Here is a 22,287-nt window from a genome sequence, read left to right as displayed (position 1 = left end):
CGGTCCTGGGAAAGTCCTCCTCACCCCCAGCCAAAACCAGCTTCCTCCCAGCCAACGCCTTCTGTCCTGGGCTCTCGCCCCTCCCCCTGGGGCCAGCGGCAACCTCTCCAGGGTGGGCACCGCACTCCTGCGGCCCCACGGCTCCTCTCTGGCAGCCCAGCTTCCTTGAGTTCCAGGACTCGTGCCCCTGCACCATCCTGACACCTGTCTGTGGGCAAGGGCGAGGCTGGCAGCGCCCATTTTAAAGGGGCTCCCGAGAAAAAAGGGAAACAGAAAAACGTAGAGGGGCTCCCAGCACCGGACACAGAACCGCACGTGGGATGGGGGCAGCACCAAAGCACCGTGGCTCTCGCCTTGCCGAGGCCTTGGGTGGCACCTTCGTCAGCACTGCCGATCCGTTTTCAGCCAAGGATGCCCACGCTTCTCTCTGCAGTCCGGACCTCCGCCCTGAGCTCCAAATGGCCTCAACATTTCCACCAGCTGCCTGGTCTGCCAGGCGTCCAGCCTGTCCCAAACCGAGCTCCCGGCCTCTCCCTTCTGCATAAACCTCTTCGGCATCTCACTCAGTCGCAAGTCCACCGGGAAGCAGTTCGGGTTAAAACCCTACTCCTTGCTTTTCCTCTCACTCCCCACATCCAACCCACTAGCAAATCCGTAAGCTGACTACCCTCGCCATCACCTTCTTCCTCGTGGTTCTGGCGAGGTCTCCCTGCTGCCCTGAAATTTGTACGCAAGTGCACAGCCCATGTGACTCAGAGCCAGCCAGGTCACGGGGCTCCTCTGCCCAGGCGCCTCCATTGGTTCCCGGGCTCCGTTAGTGGAAGAGCCGAAGAGCCAAAGACCTCAGCAGGAGACTGCAAGGCCCGCATAGTCTTCATGGGTGACCGCTGCCCTTCCCGCGCACCCTCCCCCGGGATTACTCACAAGTGCTGTGCTGGGACCTTTGCCCTGGCTACTCCCGCCTCCCGGGGCCTTCCTCCCTGATAGCCACAAGGCCAGGTCCCTTGCTTCCTCCAACTATTTGCTCAGAGATAGCCTTCCTGAAGAATCCGTACCTCCCCCAGTATTCCCCTTACCCTGAGATTTTTTTTTCCTAAAGCATTCATCACTTTCTAACAATATTGGATTTGCTTATTCGTCATGGGTTTTATTGTCTGAACTCCCCACCGGCTCCTCTGTGCCCGAAATGTTGACAGAGGAGGGCCGGGATTTCTGCTTCTCTGCTCCTTAGTCATCCCAGGGCCCTGGAACACCGTCTGGTGTGCGGTAGGCCCTCAAGAAGTATTGGCTGAAGGGAAGAATCGATGGCCGGACGCAACCTAGGGATCATGGAATGCTACTGGCTCCTGTCAACCAACAGCCTGAGCTGTTTTTTAGTATCAGCTATGGTTCAATGAAGAGTTCCCCCATTGCCCTGACTGGTGTGGCTCAGTGGGTTAGGCATCGTTCTGCAAAGAGAAAGGTCACCAGTTCAAATCCCAGTCAGAGAACATGCCTGGGTGGTGGATCCTGTCCTGATCAGGGCATGTGCGAGAGGCTGCCAATCGATATTTCTCTCGCATGAATGTTTCTCTCCCTTTCTTTCTCCCTCCCTTTCCTCCTCTTTAAAAATAAGTGAATAAAAATCTCTAAAACAAAAAGAGTTCCGTGGAACCTGAAATTATGCAATTATCATTTTCGACTGAAGTACAGCACTTCCTACTGACCTCTTTGAAATCTATTGGTTCTGGTTCAGACTCCCTCTTATTCTGAACCAGAACCAATCTTCTTCTGAATGTTGATACCAACATACATTTTGCTTCCCCTCCCAGCTTTGAGTTATCTGTAAACTTGACAATCATTCTTAATGCCTTTAGTCAAGTCATGGATAAGATACTGGGTGAGCACACCTATCACTCGGTTTTAACTATCACTCTCCAATAAAAGGTGCCGAGACTCTGGGGAAATGAAAGTAAAAGGCGAGCCTGGAACGTGTCCTTGGGCCAGAATGCAAGGAAGTGGTTAAAGACTAATGGGGTCACGGCAAAAGGACAGAGGGCCAGCCCAGTGACTAAACTTGGGGCAAGCTGAGCATCAACAATGAAAGAGCAGATTCTAACGCATGAAATAAAAACAACCCATCAATCCACAGTGACATTCAGAGAAACAGAGAAGCGACAGAAAGGAAGCTTTCTGGTACAGAAGAATGCTAGCTGATAAATGCAGAAGAAGTGACAGGCTTGGAAAATCTAGATTCCAGCGAGAACCACCATTGGACGCTAAACCAGTGGGTGGAAGGTGGTCAGGGAACCACGCATGCACACGGTCTCCAAGTCTGTCCCACAGGCGACTTGGTAATTACCAAAGAGAAAACGCATCCCTGAGGTGGCTCTGGCTGTCACCAGCAGTTGAAAGGAGCATCACTAGTAATGGGACTTCTTACATCACTTACATCCTGATGTGACGCAGTAACAAATACACATCACAGTCAACCCTTGCTGCTTCCTTGCCAAAGGTGCGGAACCAGATCGAACAGTGAGGACACAGCCGGAGGCCCCCAGTGTTCCCCAGACAACTGGCCTGCACACTCCGAAAGCTCCCTCTGATGAAAGGCAGAAAAGCCAGGGGACTATTGAAGGTTAAGAAACTAATAGAAGGAGCTGATAATCAAATGCAACATGTGAACCTTCCGTGAACCCCAGGGAAGAAAAGCTGCCGAGCAATTGGGCAAATTTTCGCACGCCCTGCAGAGGCTTTCAGAGGTGAAGTGTCATGATGTCGGCAACTCTCTTTCAAATGATTCAGCAAAAACGTGTGCGCGCGTGTGCATGTGTGTGTATTAGAAGGAGTGTGAGTGCGTCTGTGGCAAGGCTTTAACGATCGGTCAGTACAGAAAACCTATGGGTATTTTGTAAATCTGGGGGTGGGGGAGGGAGGAATTGGGTGAAACAGGGTCAAAAACAGAGAGACTTACATCAAGCTTAAAAGTGACCCACATCCACCCCGGCCAGGTAGCTGAGTTGGTTAGAACAGCGTCCCCACAGGCCAGGGTTGTGTGTTTGATCCCGCGTCAGGGCGTCAAGGCACACGTGGGAATCAACCAAGGAACGCGCAGATGCGTGGAAAAACGAATCAGTGCTTCTCATTCTCATTCTCTAACGCCCCCCCGCCCCCATTTCCTTTCTCTCTCTCTCAAATCAGCACGTGAAAAAAATTTTTTAAGTGATCAACATCCTCTGCCGGGAGAGCAGCTAGCTAGGCGTCCGCCCCGCTGCGCTATTCAGCCCCCACTTCTCTGCGTTCTCCATTGACTCTATGAAGTTGCAGGAGATCTTGTTGAAATCAGGGAATGGCTGCAGCACTTCCTCTATCTTCTGCTTCAAGCTGTCACCTAGCACAGGGCCGGATGAAGGACAAGGGCTAGTGCCCGAACCTCCACAGCAGGTAGCTCGTAAAAGGACAGCCATGCTGCTCTGCCCTGTGTGTATCTGCTCTGCTCACCCCTGAGGGGCAGAGGCAGAGGGTGATGCGGCCTCGCTGGTGGTTAATTATATCCCGCTCACGGCTGCTCAGATGCTTTAAGTATGTCTTATGCCAAGTGGGTGACAAGCCCCCCAAGGACAGCGGCAGGACTTCCGTCTCTGGAATCCCCACTGCCAAGCTCGGTGCTTCAGTAGGACCTCCGCGGGGCTGAGAGAATGAGGGACCCAGCTGCTGGCCGGGAGGGGTGCCCTCCACGTACCCTGCATGGCAGCCTCAGCCCTCGTGGGCTCCGCTGTCGTCCATTTCTGTGCCAATTTGTTCTCGCCGGGCTGGACGAAACAGGAGGATGGCTGACAGGAATGAAAAAGAAAAAAAAAGCCCTCATTTGAGCTGACTTCCTGTGGGTTACAGAGTGGTTCCCAGGCCAACGCCGTGTCTCCTGTTCCCCTTTGCCGCTCTTGGACACGGGCACGTCTTTCTCGGCCAGAACATCCGCACTTAAAAAGAGCAAAGGGGGCGGCTGGGAAAGGGAAGATGAGAGGAGATGGAGAAAAAGAAACTCTGCGTTTCCTCCGTGCCCCGCAGACGACGAGATGCAGGCATCGTCCAGCCCAGCCCTCGTCCGCCTTCCACGCGCCCCGGCCTTGCCGTCCTCCCCACCCTCACCCTCGTGCCGCTCGCTCAGGCTCGGGCGGGCACGCGCACGCGCACACACACACACGGACAAAAATGCAAGAATGAGGGATCCAAGGTGCCTAGGAATACACACACAGAGGCCAAAGAGAACTAGTCTATGGTGGGAGATGCCAGACTAGGAGACGGACAAGAAAACATTCTATACCTTGGTCTGGGTGCTGGTTTCCCAAGCGTGTACAAATGTTAAAATGTTTCAAGCTATACACTTCAGATGTGTGCATTGTCCTGTGTGTAAGTTTATACCTTCTACCTGTTATCATGGGGGGAAAAAATACCAAGAAGCCAAACAGTTAAAAACAAAAAAACAAAAAAACACCTCACCTGTGGGATCAGGTAGAAGAATAAAAATGAGAAGAGCCATAGGAAAGGGAGAGAAGGAAGAGACATAAGAAAGGCTACTAGAGAAAGAGAAAATGAAAGGGGAGCACAGTTCTAAATGCAGGCCAACGAGCACCTGCATCCGCTGCCTCTCTGACCAGCTCAGCACAAAGGAAAAGGCAATGGCCCGGGCACTGGGCAAGGCCTGGCAGTGGGATGGTCAGTCCAGGCCGTAGTGAGCCTTGCCAGCGATCAATACTCACTAATCATCTATAAGTTCAGCCTCTGTCCAGATGCAGGCTGGCCACATGCTTGGCCACAGAAGGCCCTGGCCGGGCAGCCCCCGGCCAGGCCGGCCTGTTCCCATTCCCACTGGGGGCTCCTGGCTCTGCAGCACCCACAGTTCTACCCTGGGAGTCTCTGCTTTGTTTCCTGGCCGTGGGGGAGGGGCTTCCTGCCAAGCCCAGTGGAGCTTGAACCCGAAGGTCCCAGGCGCCCCTCCTGAGGTAGCAGTCCTCCTCCTCCTCTTCCTCCTCCTCCTCCTCCTCCTCCTCCTCCTCCTCCTCCTCCTCCTCCTCCTCCTTGTTCCTGGGTTCTGGCTGGCAGGCTGCCCGGCAGGCCTTGCAGACGTTCACTGGCCCCGGCCCAGCTCCCCAGGCCTTGGCCCCCGGCCACGGTCCCCCTGGAGCCCTGAGCCTCCTATGCCAACATGCAGCTGCAGCTCCTCGCCCCGCCCTGGCCAGGCACCGCACTGGTGTTTCCTCCCCAGGGCTGGGCAGCAGCTCAGCTGAAGCATCAGTACATGTTGCTGAGGAAGCGACAGCAGCTGGCACGCCCTGTGTGTGCTTTTAAATGAGCCAATGACTTCCAGAGCCTGGTGGCAGGGAGCTTCCTCAGGGCAGTGCCCTCTACTGCAGAGGGCACTCGCAGGCCAGCACCGGGACGGCCTCAAGCCGCGCACGCGGCCGCTCACCAGCTCTGGCAACAAGTGCAAACGGCCTCGTCCCTGTCCCCCAAACCCCAGTCCCCTCCACCAGTCCCTTGTGCCTCCTGCACTGCTAAGTGCCGGAGGAGAAACTCAGCCCCACCTGCGCTTTGGGAGCAAGCCACACCACCTGTCTGGACCGCAGCTTCCTTGTCTGTGACAGGGAAACGGACAGACTCCACGGCGGTCAGGGGAGCCGATACGCGGGCACATGCGGGGACTGGCATATGGCAGGTGCTCTGGGGACAAAGCCGTGCTCGTGTTTGTGACCGATTCCCCTCACGTCTCTGAGTTGCCTCTGCCTCCGTAACTTAGACTCCCAACTCTGAGGCCCCTCTGGGCTCTCCCTCGGGTTCAGCTGCCTCCCTCAAACCAAGCGCTGAGGCTGCAACTCTCGCTGGGAGAATGAACCAGCCCGCCTGGCCCGGGCCCAGGCCTGGGGTGCGCCTGCTGTGGGCCTGTCGGGGCCTGAGCCGGCCACTCCCTGGGAGGGGATCACCCGCCACAGGGGGCTGTGGTGCAACCAGCAGGGCTCAACCTGTCCTTGCCCTGGCAGGGCAGAACACGCAGCTGCTCCTGTCACTCCCCTGCTCCCCACACAAGCTCAGGGGCGGCTGTCTGCCTGTGCCCTCAAGCCCGCTCACCTGGGGGCCGCGGGAGCCCGGGGAACTGGCCTGGGTGACGCCTGGCACCCTGCCAGCCTGAAGGGGCACGACTGTGTGGTGACGCCCTTTCCCCTGAAACCACGACGGCCACTCGCAGTGGGGAGGTGGATGTTCTCGCTGGGTGGGGGTGGGGAGCGAACAGTGGAAGGGACGAGGAGGGAGCTCGGGCTTCCAGTATGGCTCATCAGACCGGAGGCCCCTCCGGTCCTAAGGTCCCAAGAAATCAGGGATCTGTGTCCCCGTTTTCCCACCAAGTTCTTCCTCCCTAAACCCCTCTCTGAGCCCCAGGCCCCTGGCCATTGCCGCGAGGAGGAAAGAAGGCCCCAGGCAGGGCCTTCCTCTGCCTTCCTTTCCAGAGTCCCAGGGTTCTCCCCTCAGCTCCTCGCCCCCCTGGGGGAACGGCTCTCTGACCCCTGCAGCTTCCCAGTCACCTCAGGCCTCCTGACCGCTGCCGGGCCCCAGACAGAGCCTTGCTCTGCGTTGCCACACTGCCCGCACACAGCGGGCTGAGACAGGTGACCGGGCAGCGTTGTGGGGGGAGGCACAGGTAGAGGTTCCATTGATCTGCCGCTCCAAAAGCCGCACTAGCAACCTGCTTTGCCACTGCGTGTGGCGATGTGCCCACCTGCCGCCCTAAAGCAATGGCATCCCTTGCAGAAAGCTGGAGTGAGGGTGGCCCCAAGCCAGGCTTTGGCAAGGATCTCGCAGACGAGCCACCAGAGCCCAGGGCTGCTCAGGACTCTTGGAGGCATGACTTCTGCGCTGCAAGTGAGCGCTGGGCTGGGGGTCACCGTGAGGCACTAAGCAGACCCGGCTTGGCCCCAGCGGAGGACAGGGCTCTGAGGGCCTGGACTTGGGGCCTGGCCCACCCAGACGCAGACAGAGGCTTATCTTCAGCCCCTCCACCTAGTGGTTTCCACAAGGACCCCACAACCCCCTGAAAGGGAGCGTTCCCACCTTGCCCCTTCCAGACCCTTCTCCCATGACTGCTGCCTCAGTTTCTTCATCGCAGCCTGTGAGCAGTCCGGCAGAGCAGGGAGCCCTGAACCCCAAGGCTGGGCTTCAGGGAGCTGTGAATGGAACCCCAAGAATGACATGCCGGTCTGTGAGAGGGATCAGAGCTTTCACCTGATTTCAAAAACCATCCCTGTCCCGCACCCCGCTGCCCCCCGCCAAAAACAGTGAAAAAACCCATTTATTTAAGGGTTTCTGCAGATACAGGGCACTTTCAAAATTAGCCTTTATCAGGAAAAAAATATATATTCCCCCTTTTGGAATAGTTTTAGAACCTTGACATGAATTATTTGACATACTCTTCCACCGAAAGCCCAGTTGACATTTACAGGGTGACGTTTATGGAGCACATTATGTGAGGCTCTGAGCTGAGCTTTCTACATCCCACCATTGATGTGATTCTCACGACAGAGTGAGACAGGAATGATTCTATTCCCACTTTCATAGGTGAGACGCTGGCGCCCACAGAGCTTCAGGGACTCGTCCAGCTTACACAGGTGCTACGTCAGGGCTGGGACCAGAACCCACGTAGAGATGCTCTGCCTGTAGCTCCAGGTATAGCCGCTCTCTTCCTGATAACACAGCTGCTGTTACGTTCCTCCCTGCCTCTTCCCTTCCTTCCCTCCCTTTTTGATTCACGCAAGTATTTCTCCTGCACTTGCTGCCTTCACAGAGCTTCTGCTTCATAGGAATCCCTGAGGCTCCTTTCTCCAGAGAAAACGCATCCTGACCACCTCCCTTGGGACACACTCCCTCCCTCCTGTCTCCAGCACAGGTGGGGGCCAGGGACGCCCTGGCCCAGCCACAGGCCTGCTCCAGGCTCCGCAGGCTAGAGTCACACTGGCTCCACAGGCTCCCGGCGCCGGCACCGGGCCAGCCTCCACCAGATTTTCATCCCCAGCCCCCCGCACAGCGCCTGCCAAGAGCCAGGCCCCCAGCGAATGTTTACGAAGTGAGTACACGAGTTTTCTGCCGGAGCTGGCCGGCTCCCATCATCGCCGAATGATTCACTGCAGGGTCCCTTCCCCGGACCTCTTCACCCACCTTCCTCTGACCCTTTACAAAGGGAAAGACACCTCACTGATGCGTGATGAGGGAAGTCCCACTTCCCTGCTTTGGGGCCGCCGAAGGGTTTCTTGTTCCTGCAGCCTCTACAGATGGTTTGCCTTCAGAGGAGACTATACGTGCAGAGCCAGGGAGGCTTGGCTCTGGGGGCGTTATTTAGAGCCATCCCCTAGATACGAGGGGAAAGTAAGCCCCCAGGGGCACAGCATGGTCGGCACCCCGGCTAGGGGCCTTTTCTGAGGTTCTTCCCGAGGCTCCAGCCTCCTTCCCTCACCTTTATTGCCCTTGCCGGCTTCAGATCCCCTGTCCTCTAGCCTCCCAGAGCTTGAACCCCAGCTTCCAAGGAGGCATATCACCAATGTTCCTGAGTTTCACTAAGAATCATCATCAGAGGAAACATCCCTGGCCTGGGAGTCAGGGGATGGGGTTCAAATCCTGACGGTCCCATCTCCCTGTGTCATCTTGGGAAGTCATTTAACCTCTGGGTCCAGTTTCTGCCATGAAAACGAGGGGTAGGACCAGATGGATTTTCCCCATGTCTTCCAGTCCTACAGCATCCATGGGAAGGAAAAAACACCTTAAAAAAAATTGTGCGTTTCCCTGTCCTTAGGGCATTCCACCTTTACAAGAATCCCATGATTTGTAAGTCAAGGTACATACATTACAGGTGATGCAATGTGACTAGAGGTTAATGACCTTCCCCAGGTGACCCAGGGCACCTGGGTCCTTTTGCCAGACCACACCTGCTCCAGGGAGGCCACTAGAGCTCCCTCATTCTCAGGACCCTAACTTCCATTCTCTCCTCACCCATAAATCCACCTGTCACTCAAAGAGAAGCAACCAAGACAAAACACCTAACTCAAGAGTCATTCCCATGATGATTCTGAGAAAGGGCCCCGGACTTTCCCAAATTGCGAAGTATTTCCCTCCAGAGCCAGGGCTCCTGCCTTTCGGTTTCAGGTGTGGGAATCGGGGATGTAGGACGTGCTGAAAGGACTGAGCGCAGAGGCCCGGTGCCAGGGGAACAAGGGCCCAGCCTCCCGCGCGGCGGAGGCAGCAGGCTCCCCGAGTGGCAGGCACCGGTGCCCATCAGAACTTGCAGGTGGCGTCCTCTTGGAGACCGCCCGGCAGGAAGTGGGGGCGGTAGCATTCCCAGCCGCCTCACCCTGGTCCGCCCACTCCCAAGGCTCAGCTCCCGCCCACCTTGTCCCCTGCGCCTACCTGCGCTGGCGCGCGCGACCACCGTCCCCGGCGGGGTCACCTCTGCAGCGCACCCCCACTTCTTGCAGTGTCCCCAGCTCCTCCCAGCTGCCAGGCCAACCCAACGCCTTCCCTGGGGATTTGGAGTTTCGCCACGAACACCCTCCGTTGGCTGCAGTGTCCCCGGAAATGCGGGTCTGCTGCTAAGCCCCGCCCCGCCTCGCCCTTGTTTACTGGAATTGCCGGGAGGCGCCCAGCAGGCCCCCCCAGCTACCACCCGCTGGGCGTTGAAGGCCACTCTGGGCGCTGCTATCCGCCCTTCCCCCGCGCCCCCCGCCCCCCCGCCGCCAGAGCCTGCCTCCACCACAGCTGGGCAGGCCCCGTAGTCCACGGGAGCTGCAGGGCCAGGGGACAGTGTCACTAGCTGGACTCCGACGGGCCCAGGTTGGAACCCCAGAGCTCCTACCACCTGTCTGGTTGTGTTACTTAGGGCGGGTCCCTTAACCTCTCTGAGCCTGCAGTTCTCCATTTGCAAAGTGGCCATCAGGAGAGCCGGGACCGCACAGGGTGAGCAGCGCAATTCTGTAGGCACACACCTGGCACCTGGTCAGCGCTCTATAATGACAGACCTGTTTACGGAGGAGGAGGAGGGCGAGGGCGAAAGCGGCGCAGAGCCGCCGCACGAAACCACCCGCGACTCCGCCCGCCCGGGTGGGCCGCGCGCACGCGGTAACACAGTGAAACGCGGTAACACAGTGAAACGAAGCGAGGAGATCTTCGCGGGAGGGGTGAGATACGGTTATAAATATCTAGCACGTATCAAGTGACCTTGGCTCGGCGCTCCCCGGGGCTTGTGAGCTGGCTCTGCTATCTCCAGGAAGGCCAGAGCCGCTCTCAGCTCTCAGGGCGGTTCCTGAAACAACGAGTTCTGGGCGTGTATGCGGCTGAGCTGGCCCCAGCTGGCTGGTCAGGGGCTGGAGAGACCCGAGGCCCCAGGCCAGCATCGCCCAGGGCTGGGCGAGGGGTGACCACACACCCCAGACAGTGCTCCCGCAGAAAAAGAAACAATTGGCGATGTTGTCTCTCTGCCAAAGCGAACACATTTTTACTACAAAAAGGTTGGAAAAGAGAAAAATAATTTTTTTCAAAATCGCCCATACTTTCACTCTACCTGGAGACCACCAGTGTTAATATTGTCTAAAACTGTTTTCTGAGATAAAATTTATATGTAAAGTACCCACATCTTCAGGTTAAGGATGTCAATATTTTAGTGACTATCCCCCTGTCTCTTTCTATGTAGTTACGTATCTTTTAGGAAAATTATTTCAGGGCCCTGGGCTGGTAGCTCAGTTGGTTAGAGCGTCATCCTCATATGCCAAAGTTGCAGGTTCAATCCCAGGTCAGGGCACATACAAGAATCAACCCATGCATGATTCATCAATAAATGGAACAAAAAATTGATGTTTCTCTCTCTCTCAAAGCAATCAATAAATTTTAAGAAATTATTTTGTGCATAATTGTAAACTTTCCCTAGAACAGCAATATATTAGACATTTCTCCGTAACATTAAAACTTCTCACAGTCCTTCATTTCAGATGTATTCTAGCATACTATGTATCATACATTTTCAGTCCAGTCTCTACTCTTAGGTCCTTAACTTGTCGCTAATTGTTCGTTCTGGTAAGTAACGCCCAGAGGAACATCCTTATCAATAAGCCTCTAAGCACTTCCTCAATTATTTCCTTTTGTTCCCAGTATTCTTCCTTCCTCTCCAGAAGCTTCCAGTTTGTTGCAAGACTCTGCGTTTCTGAGCTGAAGTCCCTCCCTGCGACTTCTGCAGTGACTGGAACAATCGTGCAACCGTTTCATTGGCTCTGCCTCGCAAACAATGAAGGCAGGAGACTAGGCTAAGATGCAGCACTTCCAGTTCCCACACAGAGCACATCCTGTCCTTTCACGCACAGGCTGCTCTGAGAAGCTCCTGGAATCCAGGGCATGGGAGCTACAGGGGCTGAGGCAAGCAAGACCCGTTCCGCCTCCGGACCGATCCAAGACCACTGTCCATAACCCTCTACCCCCTCTTTCCCTCCCCAACATGCTTTCTTCCTTCTTCTCCCTCCGCCCTCCTGCATCCCTTCTCCCTGACCCTTTTCCTGCCTCTCCTCCTCCTCCAACCTTCTTCTAGCCTCCTATTGAATAAAAGGAAAAGCTTTACTGTATTGAGAAAAGGTCTTATCTGTAATGTTATTGATCCCCCTCCCCGCTACCCCCTCCCCTGGCTGTGGACCTCAGGTGCAGGGAGGCTAGACTTAATTACCCTGTCAGTTCACAGCGCTGTAACCATGGGTCTGTGCCTGGTCCCTTGACGAATGGAGCTGTTTATTCCCTTTTGTCCTTTCCGGCTCTCCTCCCCCACAGGCGGCCATTCCAAGGTGTTTAATATACATGCTTTTGTTCCGCTGCACTGCATTCCGCAAAAGGTGCATTGGATGAGTGTATCCATGTGCTTTTCTTTACCTTTTTATTTTGAAACAACTACCAGCCCACAGAAAGTTATAAAACAGCACAGTGTCCCGTGAACACTTTGCCCAGCTTCCCCAAATGGTGACATTATAGAACTGTAGTTCAGTGGCAATGCCAAGGAATTGGCAGGGGTATAATAATACTGTCAAGTAGACTGCAGACCTTATCATTCCGTTTCACCCGTTTTTCTATGCCCTTATTTGTGTGTGTGTGTGGGTTGTGTAGTTGTATACTATTCAATCCCATGAATAGGCTTGGGTAACCACCGCCGCAATTGAGATACAGAATTGGCGCCCTATGGTTCTCACACGCCCCCCGCTCAGGCCTTCTCTGTCTCTGTAGTTCTGTCACGTGGACGAAATCTCCTGGGGAGGTTCCAGTTTGCAGCAGAGGGTGGGACCTGCACCTCCTCCGTCTACTGCTCCATTGTACTTTGTCTCCTACCCCCTCCTTCTCCTCGGATTTCTTCCTAAAAGCTTTGAAGCATGCTCAATTCTCTCCCAGGTAAAAAAAAAAAAAAAAAAAAAAAAAGTTTCTTTCTATACACACACGAATATCCCTTGACTTCCATCCACACCCTGCGGCAAGCTCCTGGCCACCCTATGGATCTTTCCCGGGGGTTCTCCTCCGCTTCCAAGCTGCGCCTAGTTCAACAACACCTAGCGCAGCCCCTGCGCTTCCGTACGCACACAGACGGCATGGCGGGCTGTTAACTCACAGCTTTGGACACTCCAGGCCTGGGTGGGGACAAAGGCTCTGCATTTTTTTTCATCCTCACTAGAGGATATGTTTATAGATTTGAGAGAGAGAGAAGGAGGAGGGTAGGGGAGAGAGAAAGAAATATCAATGTGAGAGAGAAACGTCCATCGGTTGCCTCCCGTGCGTGCCCTAACTGGGGGTCAAACCCAAACCTTGTGGTGTACAGGGCCACGCTCCAGCGGACCCCAGGGCCAGGGCGAGGCTCTGCATTTTCCTAAACTTCCAGATGCAGGTGCTGGGCGCTCTCTTCCATCAGCAGAGCCTGACATCCCTGCCTGAACATCTCCCCCAGCGTTCCTACAAGAAGCCCGCCCACCCCGGGCCCTCTCTGCACTGCTGGCGCTTCCCAGCCCCCAACCCTCCCCGCCCCCCCATCCCATGTTCATAGTGGCCCCTGCGCCGATCGGATTGGTCTGCGCCTCCAGGAGTGAGTGTCCACAAAGGCAGGGGCTGTTATCTATCTGGGTTTACCTGGCCGTTGCATCGCCAGAGGCTGACCCAGTGCCTGGCACTTAGTGGGTGCCCTATAGACAGTTGTAGGATGAATGAAGGAATGCATCGCGAGTAGTCAATCAAAGCTGCCTGCTTTGTTCCACTCTCAGCTCCAGTCCTCCCTTTGGGCCCTCTTTCCCGTTGCCCAGGGCTCCTCCCCTGAGACCAGGAACTGTGAAAATGACTCCAGAGGTCTCAGATGTCTGGGCTGGCCAAATAACTCAGTTGGTTAGAGCATTGTCCCAATACACCAAAGTCACGGGTTCAATCCCCGGTCAGGGCACATCCAAGAGTCAACCAATGAATGCATAAAGAAGTAGAACAACAAATCAATGTTTCTCTCTCTCTCTCTCCCTTACTTTGTCTAAAACTCAATAAATTTTTTTTTAAAAAGTCTCTTCTGCGCCCCCAGGTGTGACCTACCTCCCCAGACAACCCGCAGGAAAACAGGCCCAACAAATCTTTCTAGTTCCTTGGAAACGGATCTCGTTTTTTGTTTTCTTGCTCAGGGCTCTGTGGAAAGGGTTAAAGCGCTTACAGAGAGCGAGGGACCTCCCTCTGGCCCTCCCTGACAACTCTTGAGATGCTCTGCAAAGGTCAGATGTTTCCAGAATCTCAACAGACTGCCTGTGTCTGTTTAAAGGGAAAGACGAGTTCCCGGCCCCCGGCCAGCTCCCCAGCCAGCCCTCGTGGGCAGTTCTCGCCTGGTTCTGCAGGCAGCGGGCCAGATGCCCGGCAAAGAGCACCCGCCCCTCCCCCTCCCGATGGCCCCGGGCGGCCTGAGTTCTCCCAAGCCCAGCCTGAAGTCTGGGGGCCTGGGGAAGGCTGGCACGCCAGAAACAGGGCACGACTGTTTGGGCCTGCGGTGCCCCAGGAATGATGGAGGAGGGGTAGCTCCCTGTGCACACTAACTGTGTTCAGCGGAAAGGGACTGTGTTCTGAACTGTCCTCGTAGCGATGAGGATCAGAGAGGGGTGGCCATGATGCCATGGAGAAGACCCTGGGCCCTGGCAGGTGGCTCAGTTGGTTGGAACATCACCCCGTAGGCCCAAATGCTGTGGGTTCAATTCCCCGTGGGGGTACGTGTGGCAGGAAACCGATTAATGTTTCTCTCTCACTCTCCCCATCTCTCTCAAATCAATAAAAACACATCTTTGGGTTAGAAAGAGAGAGAGGAAGGAGGGAAGGTTGGACTTGGAATCAGTACACTTGGGTTCAAAGTGCAGCTCTGATGCCATGAACTGTGGCCTCTCGGGCACAGTGTTGGTCCTTTCTGTGCAGCTGCACCCACCTGTGACACATGGGGACACAACCCTCCCGCCCCAGGCAGCTTGCCCAAGGTCACACGCAGCACAAACCAAGGTGTCCAGACCCCAGTCACAGGCCCAGCCTGTCCCCGTGAGAGGTTAGACATTTACCTCAAGCACTTACGCGAAATAAAAAGTAGCTGAAGATACATTTAAATAACCTTTGTCTTCATTATGTACTCATGTTCTTTATTAAAAAAATTATACTTAAAATTTGTAATTTTAAAAAGAAGAGTCATGATTCACATTCACACAAATGGGAGCATAATATACTCATTGCTGTGCAACGTCTCTTTTTCCTAAAACCCACCATTTCCTAGGTCATTTTACATAGATCTACCCCATTTTAAAAAAAATTTATTTAGTGATTTTTAAAGAGGAAGACAGAGAGAGAGGGAGCAAGAGAGAGCAACGTCAATTTTTTGTCCCATTTATTGATTTATTCTTGCATGAGCCCTGACCGGGTTTGAACCTGTAACCCTGGGGTATCGGGAGAATGCTTTAACCACCTGAGCTACCCGGCCAGGGCCTTACCCCATTCTTTTTAACAGCTGTATAGTATTCCAATCTGCACAGATACACCATAATGTATTATACCTGACCACTATGGAGTGACTCATAGACTGTTTCTGGTTATTCACAAAATACACACTCTACACCATGGCTAGCCTGCTGCAACATCTGTGGGAAAGGAAGTGCTGATATTGATTTTTTCTTTTTTGGTTCTTCTCTGGGAGTTTACAGCTCAGCACTCAAGAGGATGCACAGATGAATAAGCCGAGCCGCTTGCGCCCTTCCCAGGATTTGCGCTCGAGGGGTTGGGGAGTGCCTGCGTGTGTGCGCGTGGAGTGGGGGGCCGCCCCAGCACAGCAGGCAGGGCAGGAAGTCATGTACATACGCAAGTTGGGCTGGACTGACCCTAACCAATGGGTTCAGGCATCTCAGGTTAACGGCATAGAAAACTCCCGAGCTCTGAATAAGTTCTGACTCACGGACAGTCATCCGTAAACAAGTCATCTCGAGCTGGTGTTCTCCCAGCACAGGGCAAAACCTTTGGGAAGGGCTTGTGATGTTAATCATTAGCATCCTGAGAAACAGGTATGAAGGACTCTTCCCGTTTCTTTATTTCAATTTAGGGGCTTTTTTCAATTGCTTTTCAAGTTGAAAACGGCTTTTTTTTTCTTAGTATAAAGGAAACGCTTGCTCGTTGTGGGGGAAAAAAACATCAGACAATACCAAAATGCATAAAGAAGAGAAGAAAAATCACCCAGAGGTGCCACTATTGGCGTCTGGAAGCGCATCCCTCCAGTCTGTCTGTCTGTGCACCTGCACACCCACGGGGAGCACTGATGGGGGTTCCTGCCCTCCCGCCGGGGACTGCCAGGTGTTCCACCACAGGGGGCAGCCGGCATGTTGTCTCCTCCCTCCCTGCTGCAGATCTAGCAGAAGGTCATAGGAGCCCTGGCTGGTAGGGCTCAGAGGGATGAACACTGGCCTGCAAACTGAAAGGTCGCTGGTTTGATTCCTGCTCAGGGCATGTGCCTGGGTTGCGGGGCCAGGTCCCCAGCTGGGGCCACGGGAGAGGCAACCCACAGATGTTTCTCTCCCTCTCATTCTCCCTCCCTTCTCCCCTCCCTAAAAATAGGTAAATAAATAAATAAAGTCTTAAAAAAATAAATGGGCATAGCAAGACTTAATAAGCCCTTAATTGAGTTTAATAAAGGCATTTAAACGTGGCGTTATGATTTCAACAATTTACGCCGGGAAGAACTCCACCTTCCGCGCAGGTGGGAGTGAATTTGCGGACAGAGGAGCAGGGTGAGAAGGACGCCCTGCCTGGGTTGGACCAGTTGGTTCAACGGTTGAGTTCTGGACCGGCCTTTGCCCCTTTCCTGGTGGGCAAGTCCCTGCCCCTCTCTGAGCCTCGCCTGAGGCTGAACACATGTAACCCTGAGAGGGACGGGTGGCTCTGTGTTGTCCTAAGTACTCAGGGCCAGGGGCTACGCAGAGGCACTGCCGGGGTCCGCAGCAGAAGAGGGAAGGCGTTGAGATGGCTCAGCCATGGAAGACAGCAAGGATGACAGTGTTTGCCCGGGTGAGACGTAAAGGGTACGCATATCACGGAACCCTAGGAAAACTCGGAGCAGAAGAGAACCTCCGAGGTGAGGGTCCTGCTCCCCAACACAGCACTGTGTGTATGCAATGCGTGTATGTCACCAACGTCACCCAAGGGAAACATGGGTTGGAAATGTGGGTTTTCGCTTTTAAGGCCTTCCCATGTCGGGCTTGGAGTCCTGGGAGGGGCTTCCTGAGACTCTGCACTCCTGACACACAGGGCTTTAGACAAGCACTTTACGCCTCTGGGCGCCTCAGTTTTCTCATCCATAAAACGGAGCTTCTGATCTTGTCCGACCTGTCGTGCAGGTAGAACGGCGTGAGGTGGCAAGGAGGCACCCGAATGTGAAAGTGAGTTGGAAATCTGAAGTGTTTTCACTCCGGGAATGCTGCCTCATCAACATCTCTGGTTCACTGCCCAGCACAGGGAGGCTTCACGCTGTGACTGACTTCCGTGGACTTACGGGAAGGGGGCTGTGTTCACACAGAACCCCTGAGCACCAGGCGCTGCTCTGGGGCTGGGGAGACAGTGGAAGGAAAGACAGACAAGGGCCTTTCTCACAGAACGTAGATGCCGGTGGAGAGACACACAATGAAAAGGGAGACAAAATTGGCGCTGGCCGGGGGATCCGTGGGCTATGGCATTGTCCGGAGACGCCAAGGTTGTGCGTTTGATCCCCGGGCAGGGCACCTACAAGAAGCAACCAGTGAGTGCATCAATAAGTGGAACAACAAAAAACCAACTAAAAAAATAATGAAGTCTTTTAAAAAAGGGCAAAAAAATAGAAACAAGATAACTTCAGAGACAGGCATATGCCCCACGAGAAATGAAGCAGGATGAGGTTGAGCAAGAGGGACAGGGCAGGGGCTAGTTTAGGGGCTGAACAAGGCTTTTCTGAGGAGGTCACATGTAGGAACTAAGACCCAAACAACAGGGACGGCCATGCCAACCCCTGGGCACGAAGTGTCCTAAAGCAAAGAGACAAGAGCAAAAGGCCTGAGGCAGCAACTCACTCCAGTTCAAGGAACTCGAAGCAACAAGAGCAGCAGCAGCAGCAGCAGCAGGAGAAGGCAGCAGTGGGGGTGGGGAGGGCCGGAAGGCGGGCCAGGGCTTGCGGCAGGTTTAAGCAGAGGCGCCACATGATCTAGTTTGTGTTTTACAAAGATAACCCTCCATGGAGTTTGGGTTTGCCATCCCACCTCCCACAGGCTGTGTTGGGCGCCCCAGAAAAATGTTAGGGCCTGCAAGAGCTTTATCTATGAACCAGCCCGACCGTCTGAACTACATACTAAAAAATTGGGACGCAGAGAGAAAGGCGGCTTGGCTACGGTCACCCTACTGCTACTGGCATTCAAGCCCGGGGCTCTGATCCTGGCCCCTGGGCCCCAGCCTTTCTGCCCAAGGCCACCCCAGCAGAGCAGGCTGGGAGGGTGCTTTCCCGAGGCCCCGAGGCTTCCTGGTTGGGTCTCAGCCACTGAGACCCCCAGGCTGGGCTCCAGAAAGAAAGGGCATCGCCCTGCTGGGCCCTGTCGTGCATCCCCAGGCCCAGCCCTGCCCCCTCAGCCGTGGGGGCAGGGAGGAGGGGCCAGCTCCACCAGCCCAGCCAGCCAAGAGCAACCTGATCGAGCAGGAAACCAGGAAACAGGGCCTTCAGCCAGACAAAGCGCGCCAACTGAGCACCTGGAGCTTTTGTTCCCTTTATTCCTCTTGCAAACTTTCCCAGGCACCTGCCGCTGGGCCTCAGGAGCACCTGGGCCTGGACAGGGCTCCCACGAGATCTGGTTCTCCAGCCACAGGGAGTGGCCTGACTCGTGACCCTGAGGGAGGTCTCGTGGTGTTACAACAACAACCACCACCACAGCATCCACCTTTGGAGCTCTTGCCACACACGGGTGTCATTGTATTTAACCCTCACAGCAAACCCGTAAGGCAAGCGCGGTTATCATCCCCACTTTACAGATTAGGAAATGGAGGCACGCGGAGGTGAGGTGACCTGTGCAAGGCCACACGGCATAACAAAGTAAAAACGGTACGGGCTTTGGACTCAACGTATCCCATCCCTCCCTGTGCCTATGACCTTGGACAAGGCGTGTGCATTTCACCAAGCCTGTAGTCTGAGTCTGACCTCCACAGACGGCTGTGCAGAGGAAATGATTTGGGGCACTCAAGGTCCCAGACACATCCTGCCACCCTCCTCCCCACTTCCCATAGCTCTGTGACCTTGGGCCCGTGACCTGTGCAGAGCCTCAGTTTCCTCATCAAAGAAATAAGGAAAATAACATTACCTAACAGGGCTCCTCTGAGCTCTCCGGAGAGGCAGGCCTCATCTTTTGCAAGGGCCACGTGCTGGAGACCGTCCAAGAAAGATGTCCTTCTACAAAATTGTCTTCTTTGCTTTCTACCTAAATAAGCACAGAAACACAAATAGGAACACCAGTCCTAGAGCCATTTTCCATTCGAGAGGAAAAAGTCAGTATTTCTCACACTGCAGGGCTCAGTGGATTTTCTCAGAAGGAAAACCGATGACAATATGGCCACCAGCGTTCTCTCGAGTTCCACCCCTGAGATGAGACACACGACACCACCCAAGGTGGACAGTTGTAGGCGCCTGCCAAGCGTAGGGACAGACCACCAGGGATTTTCACAGTGAAAACAATTATGACAACAACAACAAATACCTTTTGCTGTACATTAGCCCACAGTTATCAAATTCTCATTTTCCGCAAAGGCTCTATGGGCAAGTTTGGTCCCTGTCCCCAATAATAGAATAAACATAAAAACGTAAGCACTATGTCTGCTGTCAGGGTGGGGGTCCCAGCTCTTCCCAATGGCCATGTCTGTTTCTCTGATGCATGTTTTGGGGAACAATGGCTCCTTCTCTAGTCTCACACTGCTGTTCAAATAAGGGATGCCAGTCATCCTACATCTCTGCTCCTGGCCGCACTGATTGGTCCAAGGGAATAGCATGCAATCCAGGAAAACCATGCCTATCAGAGCTTTCACCAGCATTTAAACATTGGAGCTGGACAGTTGCTTGGAGCGCCATCCCAATACACCAAGGTTGAGGGTTCAATCCCCGGTCAGAGCACATACAAGAATCAGCCAATGAATGCACTAATAAATGGAACAACAAATCAGTGTTTCTCTCTCCCTTCCTCTCTCTCTCTCTAAAATCAATAAATAAATTCTTAAAAATTGGAACTGCAGAGGAAAACCCTGTTCCTCTTCGATTGCTGAGCTCAAAGGAAGAATGTGGACCAGCTGACAGACATTTTCTGGGTGGAGGCAGCCTGTTTGCAAAAGCAGGGGGTTTACACATGCTGTGCGGGGGAGTGTCCCTACGTCATGATCCCAGATGCCTGTGTCCCCAAGGCAGGCTCAGCCCTTCCTGCCCATCCCCTGGTGGTGCGGTCCAGTGAGCCAGTAAATTCCTTTCCGTCCCTTGCTCAGAGAGTCCTGCGTGACCCAATCCCCACACATCAGTCCAATGGTCATAAACACACCCGCGCAGTGGGAGAGATGCCACAGGCAGGACTTGAGGACCGGCCAAGTGAAAGTTTTAAGCAATCAGGTTGTGAAGTCAGATGCAGAGAAGAACACCTCACCCTTTCAAGTCAACAAATCTTTGCTCAGCCCCTATTTGCGTTACACACTTAGGGTAGAACAGGGGCTGAGGCAGTTGAGGCCTCTTTCTCACTTGGGAGCAATCGGAAGGGACTTCCTGGAGTTGGAGACAGAGACGCTTGAAGGGGTCACCAGGGGATGGTAAAGTCTGGCCCGGCAGAGAAGGGCGGGGAAGAAAGCACAAATAAGGACACGGAAGCATAAGACCGTAGTGTTCCTGAAGGCACAATGTCTTTTTCTAAATATATTTTATTGATTATGCTATTACAGTTGTGCTGGTTTTTCCCCTTTTGCACCCCCCTCCACCCAACACCCCCCACTCCCTCAGGCAGCCCCCCCACCATTGTTCATGTCCATGGGTCATCCTACAAGTTCTTTGGCTACTCCACTTCCTATCCTGTACTTTAGATCCCCACGGCTATTCTGTAACTACCTATTTGCACTTCTTAATACCCTCACCTCTCCACCCATCCCCCACACCCCCTCCCATCTGGCAACCATCAAAAGGCACTCCATATCCCTGATTCCGTCTGTGTTCTTCTTGTTTGCTGAGTTTGTTTTTTAGATTCAGTTGTTGATAGATTTGTATTTTGTGCCATTTTATTGTTCCTAGTTTTGATCTTCTTTTTCTTAAATAAGTCCCTTTAACATTTCATTTAATAATGGTTTGGTAATGAGGAACTCCTTTAGTTGTTTTCTTGCCTGGGAAGCTCTTTATCTGCCCTTCGATTCTAAATGATACCTTTGCTGGGTAGAGCAATCTTGGCTGAAGGTCCCTGCTTTCCATGACTGACTATTTCTTGCCAGTCCCTTCTAGCCTGCAAAGTTTCTTTTGAGAAATCAGCTGACAGTTTTAAGGGAAGTCCCCTGTAGGAAACTATCTTTTCTCTTGCTGCTTTTAAGATTCTCTATCTTTAAGCTTTGGCATTTTAATTATGATATGTCTTGGCTTACTTTTTGGGACTCTCTGTTCTTCCTGGACTTGCATATCTATTTCTTTCACCAAATTAGGTGAACTTCTTTCATTATTTTTTCAAATAGATTTCCAATGTCTTTCTTGCTCTTTCTCTTCTTCTTCTGGCACACCTATGATGTGGATGTTGGACCTCTTAAAGTTGTCCCAGAGTCTGTTTATACTATCCTCTTTTAGATTGTTTTTTGTTCTTGCTGTTCTGATTGGTTGTTTTTTTCTTCCTTATGTTCCATATCATTGATTTGACTCTCGGCTTCATCCACTCTACTGTTGTTTCCCTGTAAATTGTTCTTCATTTCAATTAGTGTATGTTTCGTTTCTGACTGGGCCTTTTTTATGCTGCTGAGGTCCTCACTAAGTTCCTTGAGCATCCTTATAACCAGTGTTTTGAACTCTGCATCTGATAGATTGTTTGTCTCCATTTCATTTAGCTCTTTTCCTGGAGTTTTTATCTGTTCTTTCATTTGGGCCATGGTTCTTTGTCTCCTCATTCTTGCAGCCTTCCTGTGTTTGTTTCTAAGTATTAGGTAGGACTGCTTTGACCCTGTGTCCTAGCAGTGTGGTCTAATGTAGTATGTGTCCTGTAGGTTCCAGTGGCATGGTCTCCCCTGTCACCCAAGATGGGTACTCAAGGTGCACCTTCGTGTGGGCTGAGTACATCCTTCTCTTGTAGTTGAACCTTGGTTGCTATTGGCAGATCAATGAGAGGGATTTACCCAGGCCAGTCAGCTGCAAGGATTTGCTGTAACCACTGACCACCAACCTAGGCCTTCTGTGGAGGATCAGCTGAGCAGCAGTAGGGTGGTAGTGCTCCAACGTGGTCCACTGGGTGTGCAGGTTCTGGGGTTTCACAGGTGGTACAAGCCAAGGTCAGCCCACACTTGTGTGTTGCCCAGGGCACCCTGCCTGAGCTATAGAGCAATCTGAGATGGTTGCTACTTGTGCTGGGCTTGGAGATTCCTGGGCAAAGCTAAGTTGTGAAACTAGGTTGGTTACTGCTGGTGCTGTGCCTGGGACTCACTGAGGCCAGCTGCTGCTTGTTTGAGAGGATTTAGGAAGTTATGATGCATGAGCCAAGACTAGACATA

The 22,287-nt window shown here is 53.4% G+C and overlaps 1 protein-coding gene across 1 annotated transcript in view; it reads right to left on the bottom strand.

Moving 5' to 3' along the window:
- Positions 1 to 9,474, bottom strand: part of SEMA4B (semaphorin 4B) — a 31,627-nt gene extending 22,153 nt beyond the window's left edge. Inside the window, exons 1-2 of the mRNA XM_054577597.1 lie at positions 9,427 to 9,474; positions 3,722 to 3,812 (exon numbers count right to left, since the gene is read on the bottom strand). The gene's annotated coding sequence lies outside the window, so the exon portion shown is untranslated. The remainder of the gene's footprint in view (positions 1 to 3,721; positions 3,813 to 9,426) is intronic.
- Between the last annotated feature and the right edge of the window lie 12,813 nt (positions 9,475 to 22,287).

This window comes from Pteronotus mesoamericanus, unplaced genomic scaffold, assembly GCF_021234165.1.
Source record: "Pteronotus mesoamericanus isolate MK-2021 breed Mesoamerican mustached bat unplaced genomic scaffold, CSHL_Meso_final contig_438, whole genome shotgun sequence".
In the NCBI taxonomy this organism is placed as follows: Eukaryota; Metazoa; Chordata; class Mammalia; order Chiroptera; family Mormoopidae; genus Pteronotus; species Pteronotus mesoamericanus.
This window is presented reverse-complemented; position numbering and strand designations above follow the sequence as displayed.